Here is a 19,254-nt window from a genome sequence, read left to right as displayed (position 1 = left end):
AATTTTGTGGCGGGAGAAAAACCCCATGAGTTAAATATCAGGTGCTACATAATGCAAGGGAAGAGGAGATGGGGGCTACCTGATTGATATACCTTAAGCAACCATTCTACGGGGATCAACATTATCAATTCACCATGAAAGGATTATAAAATGCTGAAACTTATCCAGCATCCCAAATGCAGCACTTATTAGTGTAACATCATTGTAGTATCATTTACATTCACATCACAGAAAAACTCTGCTTTTTTATTTTTTATAATAAAAACATTTTATTTTTTATAATATTTTAAATAATAAAAACCTGCTTAAATTTTTTAGCTTGAAATAGGTTCTCCTGCTTGAGCAGGGGGCTGGACTAGAAAACCTCCAAAGTTCCTTGCAGTTCTATTCTATTCTATTCTATTCTATTCTATTCTAGTCTAGTCTAGTCTAGTCTAGTCTAGTCTAGTCTAGTCTAGTCTAGTCTAGTCTGTCATCAATCCAACCTAACAATCCAACCTATCAAAAACAGCACCACAAAAAACAGATTAGGAACACAAGTTAAAATAGGGAGAAAAAATGGTAAGTGAACATCTGTCTACCCTAGATGAGTTCAAATCATCAGGACCGGATGGATTACACCCCAGGGTTCTGAAGGAACTGGCAGACGAAATCTCAGAACCACTGAACTATATTTTTCAAAGATCCTGGAGCACAGGGGAACTGCCAGAGGACTGGAAAAGAGCTGTTGTAGTTCCCATCTTCAAAAAAGGAAAAAAACAGATCCAGGAAACTACAGACCTATCAGCCTAACCTCAATACCAGGGAAGATTCTGGAAAAGATAATCAAGCGACGAATCACCGAACACCTAGAAGCAAACAAAATAATAACCAAAAGCCAACATGGGTTTGTCAAAAACAGATCATGCCAGACTAATCTTATTGCATTCTTTGACAAAGTGATAAAATTAGTGGACCAGAGGAATGCTGTCGATATAATTTACTTGGACTTCAGTAAAGCATTTGATAAAGTAGACCATAACCTACTACTAGATAAAGTAGAAAAATGTGGGTTAGACAGTACCACCACCAGATGGATTCGTAACTCAACGTGTAGTCGTCAATGGAACTAAATCCACATGGAAGGAAGTATGCAGTGGAGTATCCCAAGGCTCTGGTTTAGGTCCAGTACTCTTCAACATCTTCATCAATGACTTGGACGAGGGGATAGATGCGGAATTCATCAAATTTGCAGATGACACCAAGCTGGCAGGAATAGCCAACACTCCAGAAGATAAGCTCAAGATACAAAAAGATCTTGACAGACTTGAACATTGGGCACTATCTAACAAAATGAAATTCAACAGTGAAAAAAGTAAGGTTCTACATTTAGGCCAAAAAACAAAATGCACAGGTACCAGATATGTGGTACCTTGCTCAATAGTAGTAACTGTGAGAGGGATCTTGGAGTCCTAGTGGACAACCATTTAGATATGAGCCAGCAGTGTGCAGCAGCTGCCAAAAAAGCCAACACATGGACTGCATAAACAGAGGGATAGAATCAAGATCACGTGAAGTATTAATACCACTTTATAATGCCTTGGTAAGGTCACACTTGGAATATTGCATTTAGTTTTGGTCGCCACGATGTAAAAAGGATGTTGAGACTCTAGAAAGAGTGCAGAGAAGAGCAACAAAGATGATTAGGGGACTGAAGGCTAAAACATATGAAGAACGGTTGCAGGAACTCGGTATGCCTAGTTTAATGAAAAGAAGGACTAGGAGAGACATGATAGCAGTGTTCTAATATCTCAGGGGTTGCCACAAAGAAGAGGGAGTCAAACTATTCTCCAATTCACCTGAGGGTAGAGCAAGAAGCAATGGATGGAAACTAATCAAGGAGAGAAGCAACCTAGAACTAAGGAGAAATTTCCTGACAGTTAGAACAATTAATCAGTGGAGCAACTTGCCTGCAGAAGTTGTAAATGCTCCAACACTGGAAATTTTAAAGAAAATGTTGGATAACCGTTTGTCTGAAATGGTGTAGGGTTTCCTGCCTGGGCAGGGGGTTGGACTAGAAGACCTCCAAGATCCCTTCCAACTCTGATATTATTATTATTATTATTATTATTATTATTATTATTATTATTATTATTATTATTATTATTATTATTATTATTATTATTTGCACCTCCAGAACTGTCTGGTTTGGTTCTGCAACCCAACAAGACAGACACAGACTTCAGAGGATAATTAGAACTGCAGAAAAAACAATGGCTACCAACCTGCCTTCCATTGAGGACCTGTATACTGCACGAGTCAAAAAGAGGGCCGTGAAAATATTTACAGACCCCTCACATCCTGGACATAAACTGTTTCAACTCCTACCCTCAAAACGACACTACAGAGCACTGCACACCAGAACAACTAGACACAAGAACAGTTTTTTCCCGAACGCCATCATTCTGCTAAACAAATAATTCCCTCAACACTGTCAAACTATATACTAAATCTGCACTACTATTAATCTTCTCATCGTTCCCATCACCCATCTCCTTTCACTTATGACTTTATTACCGTAACCTTGTTGCTGGTATCCTTAAGATTTATATTGATTGTTTTCCTATGACTATCATTATGTGTTGTGCCTTATGATTCTTGATGAATGTATCTTTTCTTTTATGTACACTGAGAGCATATGCACCAAGACCAATTCCTTGTGTGTCCAATCACACTTGGCCAATAAAGAATTCTATTCTATTCTATTCCATTCTATTCTATTCTATTCCTATTTTTTTAAATAATGTATTAATATTAATAATGTATTAATAATGTAATATTATTCTCTGCATATGGACCATGCTATTCATGACATCTATGGCCTCTGCCAGACCATTTAAGGCCCAGTGTATAATGATGGTCATAAAACCTGATCAGGTTTTTCTACAGGAGCAGCAGGAGCAGCAGCGTTGTTGCATTTGGGGGAGTCTTCACTTACTCCTCTATCATGGTCAGATCACGGCCATGAAATTCTTGGGAGTTGCCCCAACACTACTGTCTATGTACTGTGCTGTCTATCCCTCCTTTTTCTAGCTTGCCAAGAAGAAGGTTGTGGACTACTTCTTGGCTCTCTTCACAATACAATGTCAAAAAAAAAAGTCACCTATACCTTGGCCAAATCCTTTAGGGCCACTCAGGATCTCATGGCTGGGGGAAGGTGCCCTTCACCCCAAAAGGGCCCTTCACCCCATTTTGCCATGCCTGCATGTCTGACAAGGCAGTTCCCCAATCCAAAATTTTCTTCTGTTGTTGTTTTGGCTTAGGTAGCTTCCCGGTTCACACATCCGTCTCATCTCAGGAATGTGTTGTATTTTGTCTTTTAAAAAGCCAGTAATTAGGTTGGAAGCTAGGATTTTCACCTTAGCATTCATGCAGGTGATTTCAATTGAGAAACACGTTCAACTTTCCTCGCTACAAAGCTCACTCAGGTTCACATCGGGGTATTTTGGAACGTGTAGCTTCAACGCTGCTTCATTCTTTGGCCTGCCTCCAAGACCCATCAATTCCCACTAAGAAATGTGAAGTCAGGCTCTGAGGACCATGTCTTGGAGTGACACCCCTTCAAGATAAAGGATGGGTAATGGATGCTTCCCTGGTGAATTTGTACTTAATGGCAAACATTACCAGCTTTGTGATATGTGAAATAGATCAAAAGCCTCTCTTGGGATTCTTGTGAATGAAGAGCAGAATAAAAATATAATAGACAAAGATATATTGAGGAATCCTGCAGAAATGTAAAAGGTAGCTGAGCCACCTCTTTGCACAATTCCTGCCAGTAAGAAACAATGGTAATTCTGGATGAAGCAACAAAATTATTCTAGAGACACCCCAAAAGAATTTAATTATGGATGCAACCATAATTACATGTCAAATAATCAATTGATCAGAATAGATCTGGAAGGCACCTTCTAGTCCAACCTCCTGCTCAAGTCATTTCAGATAGGTGGTTGTACAGTCTTTTCTTTAAAACCTCCAGTGATGGAACACCCACGAATTCTGGTTAATTGTCCTCACTGTTAAGAAGTTTCTCCTCAATTCCAGGTTGCTTCTCTCCTTGATTAGTTTCCATCCATTGTTTTTTGTCTTGTTTTCAAGTGATTTGGAAAATAAGTTGACCCTCTTTGTAGCAGCTCCTTAAATACTAGAATACTGCTATCATGTCTCCCCAGTCCTTCTTTTTCTCTAGGCTATCCATACCCAAATCCTGCAATCGTTCTTCATATGGTTTAGTCTCCAGGCCTTTGATCATCTTAGTTGCTCTTCTCTGCAGTTTTTTCAAAGTCTCAACTTCTTTTTTGCAGTGTGGTGACCAAAATTGGATGCAGTATTCCAGGTGCACTCTTACTAAGGATTTATAAAGCAGTACTAATACTTCACATGATTTTGATTCTACTCTATCACTTAATGAAGACTTATCATTGAGCACTATAAATCTTTTGTTGACATTCTGAGTTTCCCAGATTCATCTCACCGATCATCCATTCAAGGATCTGGCAAAGATCTTAGGTGAGCTAAAAAAAGGAAAGCAAATGAGTGAGGCTAACCAAAAAAAGGATGAGACATCACAAATGAGATGTACCACAAATCATTCCACATTCAATGGAAAAGTTATCCATGTTTTGTGGTGGGTGCAATATACCATCTCTTGCAGCTTTTGCAAATCTCAAGCACCTTTTCAAGTATGGAAAAGGAAATTCCATTAAGTCTTCTCTCTAGAATACAAGTAAGGAATTTGGGGTCTTGATCAGAAATAAACTATTTTTTAAAAGTCTAAACACTGAGGGCTTTTTTAGACTTGGAATAACTTTATTGTCACTTTGAATGTACACTAATCAGCATACATTAAAATGAAATTTCATTGCAAAACAACTCTCAAAGGGTCACCACCTCCAACAGACACTACATGAACATGACAAAATAAATAAATAATAAAAAAACGAAATTATGAATATACCCACATATATTATATGACACAGAGGAACAACACAGTCTAGTCCAGATGTATACATGTACCCGGTGAGAAAAACGAATCTTGTGAATTTACCAGACAGATGGCATAAGGAAACAAAGCTGTAACAGAATCAGGTAGTTCTATTAGAAATACTTTGAAACCTCCTCCCAGAGGGGAGCAACAGAAACAGACCGTGAAGTGGGTGTGTGGGGTCTCTAACAAAGCTTTGAGCTCTGAGCACATAGCGTTTATAAGCAAATCCCCTTTCTCCCCTGGGGGAGCTGTTAACACAGTGGAGGGAGGATTGGCTGAGTATGTACACAAGGAAGTTAGATAAAGTATCTATGATTGAATATGGCACAAGAACTTGTCTGAAGTTTATTCTAATACATCCAAATTATAGATGGAGTAAAATTGGGTAATCAGATCTTTATTGGATAAACGCTTTGAAAAGGGTGCAATGCGGCTGTTGTATGTAGAGCCATGGTTCCATGTTCAGTGGTTTGATCCATTCCACCCCAGAACTGCAAAAATATTATATCAAAATGTGATGAAGATAGGTTTAAAGACATAGAACATCCCCAGGGCAGGGACAGGTAGTCCTGTGCTTAAGGGGATAGACCAACAAGGGTAACTTATTGCATATGGATGCATAGTTATACTTGAAGTGATAGTGATATGTGTGTGCCGGCAAATTAAGTAAACTTCTTGGCTTGAGCTTGAAGCTGTGGAAAATGGGCAGCGGTAGGGCCCAAAATCACATTTTTGATTAAAAACCACGTCCTACCGTTTCCCATTGCTTGAAGAATGAGCTATAAGATGCCAAGGACTGAAACAAAAGGGACAATTGAAAGGATAAAGTCTCCCCAGGCTGTAGTCCAGGTCTGCAAATGTTGTTGTTTAATGTCATGTATGCGTAACAGTGTCTGTGTGTAATAATTTCCTGACCCCTCGGAAGATGAGACCCTTTAATAGTAAACATAAATAGTCTGATTGCAGGACGAATGTGAGTGTGTGTGAGAAGCCCTCACACAGGAGTGATAAGGTGATCCTGAAACTTGTGAATGCCTGTGTGCTGACAGTAAGTGGCAAGGGTTTGTTGTTTGTTGTTGATGTTGTTGTTGTTGTGAGAAAACAGTGGTAGATGTCGGTGAGTTGGAAAGAGTTATTTGTGATGTTGAATGGAGAAAGGAGCCGTATTTTTCCTTCCTGTATTTCCCCTTCTTTTTGCCTTGGAGGAGAGAAGTGTGAAGGGGGGGGGTGTGGTTTGTTTTCCCTTTGACGAATCTGCCTGAGAGAGAGAGAGAGAGGGAGGGAGGCAGGGCAAATGGGTGACTGGCTCCTGTAGCATTGCTTTTGACTGCATATGGCAGCTATGCAGATATATTTTCTGTCCTACTCTGAATTGTGATTTTGGTTTTCTTTACATTTGAAATGTCTGAGGTATTTAAATAAACTTATATAACAGAGAAGTGACATTAAAGTTTGAGCCAAATAATTTTGGAGCAGAGACCTGAAATACGTCAGTGAGGTGGTGTTTTTTTCATTTTTAAGGGTGTTCTTTTTATCACCCTCTTTTATGTTTTTATGTCTGTGCATTTTGAATGCTAAGGGGTTGAGGAGATTGCTAGAATAGCCTGGTGAATAGATAATAATGTTATTTTAGACTAGCCTAAGGGATGGATTTTATTGTTCTGTAACCCAGAGGTGGGAAGAAAAGAGACTACTGGTGGGCATATTTCTTTAAAATGCTAGATCCTACCCTAATGGATATTCCCTTGAAGGAAGGATTACTTTGTTTGTGGATATGAAGATAAAGTAGTAGAAGGAAGAGAGAGACTTGTGGTTTGGCTAGCTAGGAAGCTACCTGTAAGTTAGTCCATACAGAGTTGTGAATTATATGCCTTAAATCAAGCTTTGCATTTCTCTGACGCTTGGGACAATAGTGTAGCTGACTTGTGATAGATATGTGACTCCCCTCAAGAGTTAAGTAGTTATTGATGGTATGTAAATAAAGTATATATAAAAAGAAGGAATTAAAAAAAAGTTAAAGTCCTGTATGAGAAATTGCTAGAAGAGGAGCCATGGGAAGTTGTTTGGAAGGAAAGTGATATGGATAAACTAGAGGTGTGAAAGAAAGCTATGATACAAGCTCCAGTGTTGAGCTTGCCTGAATTAAAGAAACTCTTCCACTTGTTTGTAGCAGTGGAGGATGGTATTGCTAAACAGGTGTTGGCTCAGACATGGGCTGGGAAAAAGAAACCTGTAGCATTTTTGTCAAAATTGATGGATCTTGTGGTGTGAGGTTGGCCTTGTGCATACAGGCGGTGGCTACCTCTGCATTTTTGGTAGAGGAGAGTAGAAAATTAACCTTTGGTGGGGCATTAGTGGTGAGCAGTCCGCATCAGGTGAGAACAATCCTAATGCAGAAAGCCCAAAGGTGGCTCACCAACGCAAGGCTCTTGAAATATGAAGTTATTTTGTTATTTCAAGAGGATCTGGTTCTCCCGACTGATAGGAATTTAAATCCAGCAGAATTCCTGTCAGGGGAAAGAAAGGAATGGGACAATGTGGAATGTAACTGTGTTGAAGCTATTGACTTGCAAACAAAAGTATGAGAAGATTTGGAAGATAGTCCTATAGAGGGCTACTGATGGGTCTTCCCGAGTAGAGAATGGGAAGAGAATGAATGCAGATGCAGTAGTTATTGGGGACATTGCTGAACTTGTGGAAGCTGGATGGTTGTCATCTGATTGGTCGGTACAAGCATGAGATGTTTTTGTTTTATTACAGGCTTTGAAGTTGTTAACAAAGGAAGGGGTAATATTTAGACTGATTCAAAGTATGCTTATGGAATATTACACACTTTTGGAAAAATCTGGATGGAACTGAGGCTGATAACAAGTAAAGGGAAGGAATCAATACAAAATTATGAATATACCCACATATATTATATGACACAGAGGAACAACACAGTCTAGTCCAGATGTATACATGTACCCAGTAAGAAAAATGAATCTTGTGAATTTACCAGACAGATGGCATAAGGAACAAAGCTGTAACAGAATCAGGTAGTTCTATTAGAAATACTTTGAAACCTCCTCCCAGAGGGGAGCAACAGAAACAGACCGTGAAGTGGGTGTGTGGGGTCTCTAACAAAGCTTTGAGCTCTGAGCACATAGCATTTATAAGCAGCATCCTGAATAACAGGAAGAGGGCTTTCTATAATGTTCTCGGCTGTCCTCACTACTGTTGTGTCCCACTCCTCCGCTGACGGCCGGGTCAGGGAAATCCGAATCAGGCGTGCCTCTGCAGCTCTGCCAAAGTCCTAGCAAAGTCCTCAGGGCAGGCAGGAGACCAGAAAGTGACTTCAGCAAGATATGTTTAGACTTTGCCTGACTCAGAGAATGCCAGAAAGCAGATCCTTTATATAGGCCATGGGGTGTGGCTCCATGACTCAGCACTTATCCAGGCCTGCCCCTCCCTTCCTTCTGTTGCCTCCGCCTATCAAGTCTTCTGACGCGAGGGTCACTCCAGTCGGCAGCTGTTGGTAATTGACCTTCCTCAGGCTCACATGCTGTGGAGGAGGGGGAGGGGTCTAGTTGCTCCGTTTGCCTGGGCATGGAGCTGGGGGCTGGAGATACTTCCTCCTCTTCAGCCTGTCTGGGCATGGAGCCAGGGCAGGGGCCGGGAGGCATACTAGGACATTCCTCCGTGTTCGGAAGCAGATAAGAAGGCCCCGGCTGTGGTGAGATCGGACGAGACACAACAACTACTCTCTGTATGGACTTTCTATCTGAGGCACTGCTGTCACCAAACCAAACAGTGATGCATTTTGTTAAAAAGCTCTCAATTGTGCCTCTGTAAAAAGTGGCCAGGACAGAAGGAAAAAGATGTGCTCCCCTCATCTGACAAAGGAAATGCAGACGCTGGTTTGCGCAAGACATAAAACATTGCAAATTGCACCCATCCTCCTGTGCACCAAATGGCTGCTGGGGGACAGTGGATAATCCCAGGAATATTCAGGGAAAGCAGCAAGCAAATCCCTCATCAGCCATCCTGATGCCAACTCCTTCTTATACAATTTTTCTTACAAAGATTTTCTTACAATAGATTTTCTCTATTTTCTTAAGAAAAATAGAGATTTGACTGCCTGGACCTGGATCTTTATGACCTTTTAAAAACATGTCTCCTCTGATTGTTTATATGAGTGTTTATTGCTAAGGAATTTTGGAGAGCCTGTAGACTGCTAGATAAAATATTTATGACCAAAACATGCTAGAATTTATCAAGGAGGATATTGCGTGTCCACTACCAGTAGTATTCTAGTATTTGAAAAGCTACTATAAAGAAGACTGGGTCAATTTATTTTCCAGAGCACCAGAAGGCAGGACAAGAAACAATGGATGGAAGCTAATCAAGGAGAGAAACAACCTGGGATTAAGGAGAAACTTCCTAACAGTGAGGACAATTAACCAGTGGAACAGAAGTTGCCACCAGAAGTTGTGGGTGCTCCCCACAACTTTATGAAGAGACTAGACAGCCCCACTTGTCTGAAATGGTATAGAGTCTGCTGCTTGAATAGAATGTTGGACTAGAAGACCTCCAAGGTCCCTTCCAGCTCTGTTCTGATTGATTGATCGATCTACTTCATGTCTGGGTTCACTAGACCTTTTCCTCACACTGGACTTTCTGGACTTTCTGTTTTGCTACTTGGAAGATTTTTTCCCCTCCCTGACATCTCAGCTAATTTAATCTCTTCACTGTGAAATTTTACTGAACCAAATAACAACTTTGTTGCAAATTTTTTCACATTTTATCAATTATCCAGTTAGAATGCTAAAAACTATTCTGTGTCATCACTGAATCTTCTATGCTGAAACTATTTCAATATTCATGAGGTTGCTAATAATGGTATGCCTGATTTAAAACCCTGGGTGGAAAGCTCAGTGGAAACATGTTAACTCTTTATAACAGAACAACAGAATAAAATAGTTGGAAGGGACCTTGGAGGTCTTCTAGTCCACTCCATCCCCAGCTCAAGCAGGAGGCCCTATAAATGGCTGTCCTGTCTCTTCTTGGAAACCTTCAGTGATGAAGCTCCCACAACTTCTGATAGCAAGCCCTTCCACTGGTTAATTGTTCTCACTGTCAGGAAGTTTCTCCTTAATTCTAGGTTGCTTCTCTCCTTGATAAGCTTCCATCTGTTACTTCTTGCCCTGCCTTCAGGTGCTTTGGAGAATTGGTTGTCCCCCTCTTCTTGGTGACACCTCTCAAATGTCTGTCTTCTCCTCACACATGTAATCTTCCCACCTTCCAGTTTCAGCCTCTGTTACCTGACTTTGAACGTGGGCCCCGGGGTCACCTGCTGGGGAGTACAAAGCAGAGAATGCTGTCCGTTTGCGCATTTGTTTTTTGTCCTTTTCTGTCTAAAAGCCTTACTTCGCTTGGCTCATCAAGGAAAACCAAAGGCAGATGACAATGGGTGTCAAATGGCAGCACTCGGCCTCTCTTCTTTCCCAGAAATACCCATTTTCTCATTCCATCTCCAGCGTGTTTACAGCTGCTGCTGCTGCAGCTGATCTGGAGAATGGCATTTCTGAGAGTGGCTGGATCCCATGAATTTCTCATTTCCCATCTGTGCATGAGTTCCAAAAGCAGAAATCCTTTTCAATATTTTATTAACTTTGCCACCCACTGAAATGCCCAAAGCAGCTTACGCTCTGCCTTTCTGCTCTACAAAATGAATAGAGGCAGGGAACAGCTGGGCTCTGATGCTGTGGCTCTGAAGAAGTGGCCTCGGCAGACATTCAGGGAGTCTGCGGTAACTTGGGTGGCATGCAGTCCATTTTGCCCCACCCCCATCCCCCTGCCATCATTTCCAGGACAAAGTGACCAGAGTCATTCAGTGCTTCATTCGTACAGAATCATAGCAATAGCCCTTAGACTTATCTACCGCTTCACAGTGCTTTACAGCCCTTTCTAAGCAGTTTTACAAATTCAGCCTTTTGCCCCCAACAGTGTAGGTCCTCATTTTACCGACCTTGGAAGGATGGAAGGCTGAGTCAACCTTGAGCCTGGTGAGATTTGAACTGCCAAATTGCGGACAGCCGGCAGGCAGCAGAAGTAGCCTGCAGTACTGCACTCTAACCACTGCGCCACTGTGGCTCATAATCATCATCAGAATAGAGGTGGAAGAGATCTTGGAGGGTTAGGGTTAGGGTAGAGACCCTATAACATTTCAGACAAGTGACTGCCCAGTCTCTTCTTCAAAGCCTCCAGTGATAAAGCACCCACAATGTCTGAAGGAAAGCTGTTCCACTTGTTAATTTTGCTCAATGTCAGGAAGTTTCTCCTTAATTCCAGGTTAAGGTTCTTCTCTCTTTAATCAGTTTCCATCCAATGTTTCTTGTCCAGCCTTTTAGTGCTTTGGAAAATAAGTTGATCCCCCTCCTCTTTGTGGCAGCCCCTCAAATATTAGAATACTGCTATTGTATCAGTCCTAGTCCTTCTTTTCTCCTTACTAGCCAAACCCAAATCCTGCAACCGTTCTTCATATGTTTTAGCCCCCAGGCCTTTAATCATTTTAGTTCTCTTCTTTGAACTTTTTCCAAAGTGCCAACATCTTTTTTGTAATGTGATGGCCAAAACTGGATGCATTATTCCAGGTGTGGTCTTACCAAGGCTTTATAAAGTGATACTAATACTTCATGTGAGTGGTGTGGTGGCCTAGAGGTGGAGCTCTCGCTTCACACTCAGGAAGCTGTGAGTTCAATCCTAGGTAGAGGCAACACTACGTGTAGTCCTCATTAAACAATGTCTAGTTTAATGAAAAGGACTAGGGGAGACATGGTAGCAGTCTTCCAATATCTCAGGGGCTGCCCCAAAGAAGAGGGAGTCAAGCTATTCTCCAAAGCACCTGAAGGCAGGACAAGAAGCAGTGAGTGGAAACTAATCAAGGAGAGAAGCAACCTAGAACTAAGGAGAAATTTCCTGACAGTTAGAACAATCAATAAGTGGAACGACTTGCCTGCAGAAGTTGTGAATGTTTCAACACTGGAAATTTTTAAGAAAATGTTGGATAGCCATTTGTCTGAAATGGTGTAAGGTTTCCTGCCTGGGCAGGGGGTTGGACTAGAAGGCCTCCAAGGTCTCTTCCAACTCTGTTATTATTATATATTTCTCTCTGGGCACAATAAGAATATATTTGCTGAATAAAACTCTGGCAACAGGAAAGGCATCCGGCCAGTAAACACTCAGCTCTATTCAGTTGCCCAGATTCTACCCTGCAAGTGATTATGGGGTCATTAAACAAAGATGATGACTAATACTTCATAGGATTTTGATTCTATGCCTCCGTTTATACAACCAATGATTGTATTAGCCTTTTTTGGCTGCTCTGCTGGCTCATGTTTAAACACTTAAGTGTATAGTACATTGTGCATATTCTGGTTCACTAAGACAAAGACAAAAAATTGAGTCTTCAGAAGAAGCTGCGCTGAAAATCACGTAGCCCTGTCAGTGTAGCTCTTGTGTGAATTCAAGCCATTGGGGGCTCCAAGATGTCTCACCAGTACCGGTTTGGGCAATGCTTGCAGATGGGGCTTCAAAAAACAGCTTTTCTTCTGATGGTGGTGATGGAAGAGGCAGAGCTGCAGAAGACTTCCACAGGCATCACCAGATCTTAGAGCTGGAGGAAAATAGCAATAGCAACAGCACTTAGACTTATATACCGCTTCACAGGGCTTTACAGCCCTCTCTAAACAGTTTACAAGGTCAGCTTCTTGCCACCAGTAATCTGGATCCTGATTTTACCCACCTCGGAAGGATGGAAGGCTGAGTCAACCTTGAGCCGGTCAGGATCGAACAGCTGGCAGTCAGCAGAGTTAGCCTGCAATTCTGCATTCTAACCACTGCACCATCACAATTCTTATCTTCCTCTAGTAGCCAACATCAAGTTCAGAGGGCCTCTGGTTTCTCTCTTCCTCCTTTCCTGGGTCTTCTTGAACCAAGTCTCATGGCAGCAACTCCACGGTTTGTGTGATTAAAATCCAGATGCTTGGCAACTGACTCCTATTTACGATGGTTGCAGTGACCTGGGGTCACGTGATTCCCCCTGTGGAGACCTTCTGACTAGTGAAGTCAATGGGGAAGCCGGATCCACTTAACAGCTGCAGTGACTCACTTAACAAGAGTGGCAAGAAAATGTGTTGAAAATGGGGCAAAATTCACTTAACAGATGTCTCACTTAACAACAGAAATTTTGGGCTCAGTTGTGGTCATAAATTGAGGACTATCTCCACAGCCAAATTCTTCTCACCCGCTGCCCTTGAGCCAGATTTCCACCAATGTGGACCTGTATTTTTTCGTTTTTTTCACACCCAGTTGTATGACTTTATGTATCTGCCTATTAAATTTCACTCTGTTTGTTTCCACCCACAGTTCCCCTTTACTCCACAGTAGTAGCCACCCTACCTAACACTTTATGGCCTGCAACTTTGATTAGTGTTCCCTTGACGCCTTTATCCATATCATTTATATATAAAAAAACATTTGATATGCTTATATTTCATTCTGTTTGTTTCTGCCCACTGTTCAAGCCTAAGAACTTTGGAATCTCTCCTGCCTCCTCCAGGTATTAAGCAAAGGTGGCCTGCAAATTTAGCAAGTGTTCCCTGAACTCCCTGGCCCCATATCATTTTAACAGATTAAGGAAGGGACCTTGTAGGTCATTTAGTCCAACCCCCCGCCCAAGGAGGAGACCCTACACAATTTCTGTCAGTCTCTTTTTGAAAGCCTCCAGTGATGAAGCTCCCACAACTTCCGAAGGCAACTTCTGTTCCATCGGTTGATTGTTCTCACTGTCAGGAAATTTCTCCTTATTTCTAGGTTGAATCTCTCCTTGTTCAGTTTCCATCCATTATTCTTTGTCTGGCCTTCAGGTGCTTTGGAAAATAGGTTGAGCTCCTCCTCTCTATGGCAGCCCCTCAAATATTGGAAGACTGCTATCATGTCTCCCCTGGTCCTTCTCTTCATGCCCAATTCCTGCAACCATTCATCATATGTTTTAGCCTCCAGTCCCCTCATCATCTTTGTTACTCTTCTCTGCACTTTTTCTAGAGTCTCTACATCCTTTTTTGTAGTGTGATGACCAAAACTGGATGCAGTATTCTAGGTGTGGTCTTACTAAGGCTTTACAGAATGGTATTAGTATCTCCCTTGATCTTAATTGATTTATAAAAGAAGATTTATAAAAACAGTGAACATCACCAGGATCAGAGAGAATCTGTGGCCCCTGTGTCTGTCTCTCCGGGCAGATTCGACACCATTTGTATCTACTCTGGGGAGCATGCTCATTGAGCCAACTGTGGATCCACTGTTTGTTAACGAGGCTATGAGAATCCATTAGAAGCCTTGCTGAAGAGATCTGCTATCACCGTAACAGTTCTGTCAGAATTTGCAGTTCTGGTACTTTTAAAGTCAATTTTATTTATTTATTTATTTATTTATTTATTTATTTATTTATTTATTTATTTATTAATCACATTTATATACCGCCCTATCTCCCGAGGGACTCAGGGCGGTTCACAGGCAAGTAAAAGACATATAAATACACACTAAAACCACATTTAAAAAACTTATGTCCTGTAGCTTTAAGGTGTTGGACCAGGGAAGAAATTGGTTCCTCTTTTCTGACTGAATTCTTATGTTCTTCAATGTGTGCACTTATTCTTCTGTTGGTTTGTCCAATGTATGTGGTGGGGCAGGCGATTGGTATGGGATTTCATATAATCCTTGATTTTCTAACTCAATTTTGTCTTTGGGGTTTCTTTGGATAGTGGATATGTTTCGATTTGAGCAGAATGCTGTCTTGATGTTGTGTTTGTGGAGGATCTTGCTGATTCTGTCTGTGGTGCCTTTTATATGGGAGGAGGGCTTTGCCGTTTTCTTGTTCTCTGTCTTGGATTTTAGTGGGGGTTTCTTTGTGGTAATTTTATGTCTTTGGAATCCATTGGATGTTAGTACGTTAGTGAGAGTGTGTAGTTCGGTTTTTAGGTGTTGTTCGTCAGCTAAGCATTTTGTTCTGGAGATGAGTGTCTACGGAGTTGATCTGTGCTGGGTGGTGGTGTGGGTGGTGGGTGGTGGTGTGAGAGTGCGTGCAGATAGCGGTTTGTGTGTGTTTTCTTCTGGTAGATGGTGTGTCCAAGGGAGCCACTGGAACTCAGTCAGAAAAAAAAAATCAGAACTATCGCCAAAATTGAACACTTTAACAACAGAATAATCAGAGAATCAGACTTTTGCTTAACACAGTGTAAGCCACCCTGAGTCTTTGGAGAAGGGCGGGATATAAATTCCAAAAAAAAAAGAAAAGAAAGAAAAAGCCATCGAGATAGAAAAACGCCCACACAGCATGAATAAACAAGATGATACCTCCCACCTACCAGCCATTTGGAAACCTGCCCTTATCGACAAACGAGTCCCTAACATGAAGAATGATGCAAGACCCATGCTCATGAGTGCCACACGGCATGTCACCACCACACATCCACGCGGAAAGCAGACTCAAACCCACACCGATGATGAAGCACGACCACGGACCAGAAGCCAGACCACATTAGCCATTTCAAACCCCTCCAATCCATACATGCAGCAGACTGACACCCACCATGAAGATGTAGCACGACCACGAAGGCAAAGCCAAACAACAGCAATGCAGCTCACCAACTCAAATCCCCCTGCAACTCAGACTAACCTGAGCACAACCAACCCCCCCACCCAAACAGAACACACCCCCAGCCAATCGGAGCACAGCCAACTCCACCATCCAATCAGAACACATCCAAACCCCCAACCAATCAGTTCAAACCCCCACTAGCAGTTAAAAGGAAGAAACAGCTGCGAACACACATTGCTCCTAGAAGCACAAAGCTGTAAACACCAGCCTGAAGATGGTGAATGAGACTTCGTCGAAACGTCGCCAAGACATTTCCAGTTTTACGCGGGAGAAAACCCGAATAACCAAAGACCTACATACAAACACCCGCGAATATATATATGTATGTGTGTGTGTGTGTGTGTGTGTGTGTGTGTGTGTGTGTTGTGTCTTGCCCGCTCTCACAGCAGCCGGGGCCTTCTTATATGCTCCCGAACACGGAGGAATGTATGCCTCCCGGCCCCAGTCCTGGCTCCATGCCCAGACAAGCTGAAGAGGAGGGGGCACCTCCCAGTCCCAGCCCTGGCTCCATGCCCAAGCAGGCTGCAGAGGAGGGAGCACCCCCCTGGCCCCAGCCCTGGCTCCATGCCCAGGCAAACGGAGCAGCTAGACCCCTCCCCCTCCTCCACAGCATGTGAGCCTGAGGAAAGTTTATTTCCAACAGCTGCTGATTGGAGTGACCCTCGCGTCAGAAGACTTGATAGGCGGAGGCATCAGAAGGAAGGGAGGGGCAGGCCTGGATAAGTGCTGAGTCATGGAGCCACACCCCATGGCCTATATAAAGGATCTGCTTTCTGGCAGTCTGAGTCAGGCAAAGTCGAACTTATCTTGCTGAAGTCACTTTCTGGTCTCCTGCCTGCTCTGAGGACTTTGCTAGGACTTTGGGCAGAGCTGCAGAGGCAAGCCTGATTCGGATTTCCCTGACCCGGCCGTCAGTGGAGGAGTGGGACACGACAGTGTGTGTGTGTATGTGTTTGTTGGTTTTCATGGGTATAGGTATGTAGGTCTTGGTGTATTCAGGTCTTTTCCCGTGTAAGGTTGAAAGTATCTTGGCGACATTTCGATGAGGTCTCACTCGTCATCTTCAGACTGGTGCTTACGGCTTCATGCTTGTTGCTCGCAAGGGGAAAAAATCAAAGGTACAAGTACAGATTAGGCAAGACCTGGCTCAAAAACAGTAACTGTGAGAGGGACCTTGGAGTCCTAGCGGACAATCACTTGAATATGAGCCAGCCGTGTGCAGCAGCAGCCAAAAAAGCTGATAATTGTAGAAACAGAGGCATAGAATCAAGTTCACGTGAAGTATTAGTATTGCTTTATAAAACCCCCTAGTAAGGCCACACCTGGAATACTGCAACCAACTTTAGTCACCATATTACAAAAAAAGATGTTGAGACTTTGGAAAAAGTGCAGAGAAGAGCAACTAAGATGATCAAAGGTCTGGAGACTAAACCATATGAAGAATGGCTGCAGGATTTGGGTTTGGCCAGTCTAGAGAAAAAAAGAATTAGGGGTGACAGGATAGCAGTGTTCCAGCATTTGAGGAGCTGCCACAAAGAAGAGGGGGTCAAATTATTCTCCAAAGCACCAGAGAAGCAGGACAAGAAGCAAAGGTTGGAAACTAATCAAGAAGAGAAGCAACCTGGAATTAAGGAGAAACTTCCTAACATTGAGGACAATTAACCACTGGAACAACTTGCCTCTAGATGTTATACATACTCCATCGCTGTAGGTTTTTAAGAAAAGACTGGACAGTTGCTTGTCTGAGATGGTATGTTCTCCTGCTTGAGCAGCGGGCTGGCCTAAAAGACCTCCAAGGTCCCTCCCAGCTCTATTTTAAAGAGATTAAACAGATTAACAGAGTTTATAGATTAACAGAGTTGGAAGGGACCTTGCAGGCCATCTAGTCAACTCCCCCGCTCAAGCAGGAGACTCTACACCATTTCTGACAAATGGCAGTCCAATCTTTTCTTGAAAGTCTCAAGTGATGAAGCTCCCACAACTTCCAAAGGCAACTTCTGTTCCATTGGTTGATTGTTGTCACTGTCAGAAAGTTTCTCCTCATTTCCAGATTGAATCTTTCCTTGGTCAGTTTCCATCCATTATTTTATTTTATTCTACTATATTGTGGAATGATGAAACTAGTAACTGATCTCTATTTTTAAATCGCACCAGGGACATCTGCAGCAAAGCAAGGCGGCATACAATATGTTCCCGCTTGCAAAGCCCTTCTTTTCCCACCTCCAGTCGGTGCCCAGAAACAGCAGTAGGAGCAGCCTCTCCCAGCTGCATCATGGAAGGCAGCAGACTGAACCGAAGGGATCTCGAGGGGAGCGGGAGCAGTTTAGTGACAAGCAGGACCTTGAAATGGGCCCCGAAGACTCCTGGTAGTTGTCAAGCTTTGCAGAATTTCCCTGTCTTGTCAAAAATCAAGATAGCTGTGAGCAGCCGAATCCAGTTAAATGGGGCAGAATGGAATTGATGCAGACCTGGGGGTAGGGGAGAAGAGATGTAAATCCAGAAAAATGAGGATCTTGTGTTAAATAAAAGCTTCAACATTTTCCCCAGGGAAGCCCTGGCAGTTGCCCTAATTCTCTCTTGCACATCAGCTACTATCCGCAAAGGCTTCTCCTAGCAAGATGTAAAAATGCACAGTTGTTTTTTTGCGCCGTCATCTCCTTTCAAACTGGGCTGGGCAACTGTCTTGAGGTAGAGATACAGCTATAGGAAGAATTGTAAAAAGTGGGGGGAAAGTCTTGCATCCATTTGTCTCCATAAGGATACAACAAAGGATTGAGTAATTAAACTGTTCACCTTCAGTGAAGCACATACAAGTGGTTGCATCCATCGGCTGGAAAGTAAAGGAGAAAAATAGGTCAGGAAGTTTATCTTCTTTTCTGTGTGGTTTGTGATAAATCATTGACCTGGGATTGAGGAGACCTATATTTCAGCCACCCTGCTAGCTATCCCCCAAAGAACAACTCAACACATCTGAATGGTTTCCCTGCAGGATTTCCATCTATGGATTCCTTCCTGACTTTTACCCTTCCATTCTCCCAGCCTGCAATATGGTGACTTTGAGGAATTATAAGGTTTCTCTTTCCCAGCGGTTTCTAAGACTCCTCAACGATTTATTCTCTGATGGTAAATGCAAGTTAGTTCAGTACAGCTGATCCCTAAATATCAGGTAGGAAAGGCCACACATAAAAATTCAATTAAACTAATTTACTGCTAAAAAGCTTCTGCCAAGAGTCTTCTCAACTAATGGTCCAGTTAGATAACAGTCCACACTTTTTCCTTTTTTGGCTCTGCAGAGATTCTAGACTAATCCCCCTTTTCACTCCGCCTCCTCCCATCCCTTCTCCTACACCGAGTTCCCGTTCGGAAGATGCGAAGTTTCCTGTAAGTCACAGGAAACAGCTACTACCTCTCCTAAGCTGCAGAGCATAACCCCCGTTAATACTAGGGTAGTTGAACTCCTTCATAACCTTGGCCAAATGATTTGCAGAGTTTTCTTCTTGATCTTCTACTTGGTTATGTATCCTATTCA

Source organism: Ahaetulla prasina, chromosome 16, assembly GCF_028640845.1.
Source record: "Ahaetulla prasina isolate Xishuangbanna chromosome 16, ASM2864084v1, whole genome shotgun sequence".
Taxonomy (NCBI): Eukaryota; Metazoa; Chordata; class Lepidosauria; order Squamata; family Colubridae; genus Ahaetulla; species Ahaetulla prasina.
The sequence above is the reverse complement of the archived record's forward strand: the minus strand, read 5'-3'. Positions refer to the sequence as shown.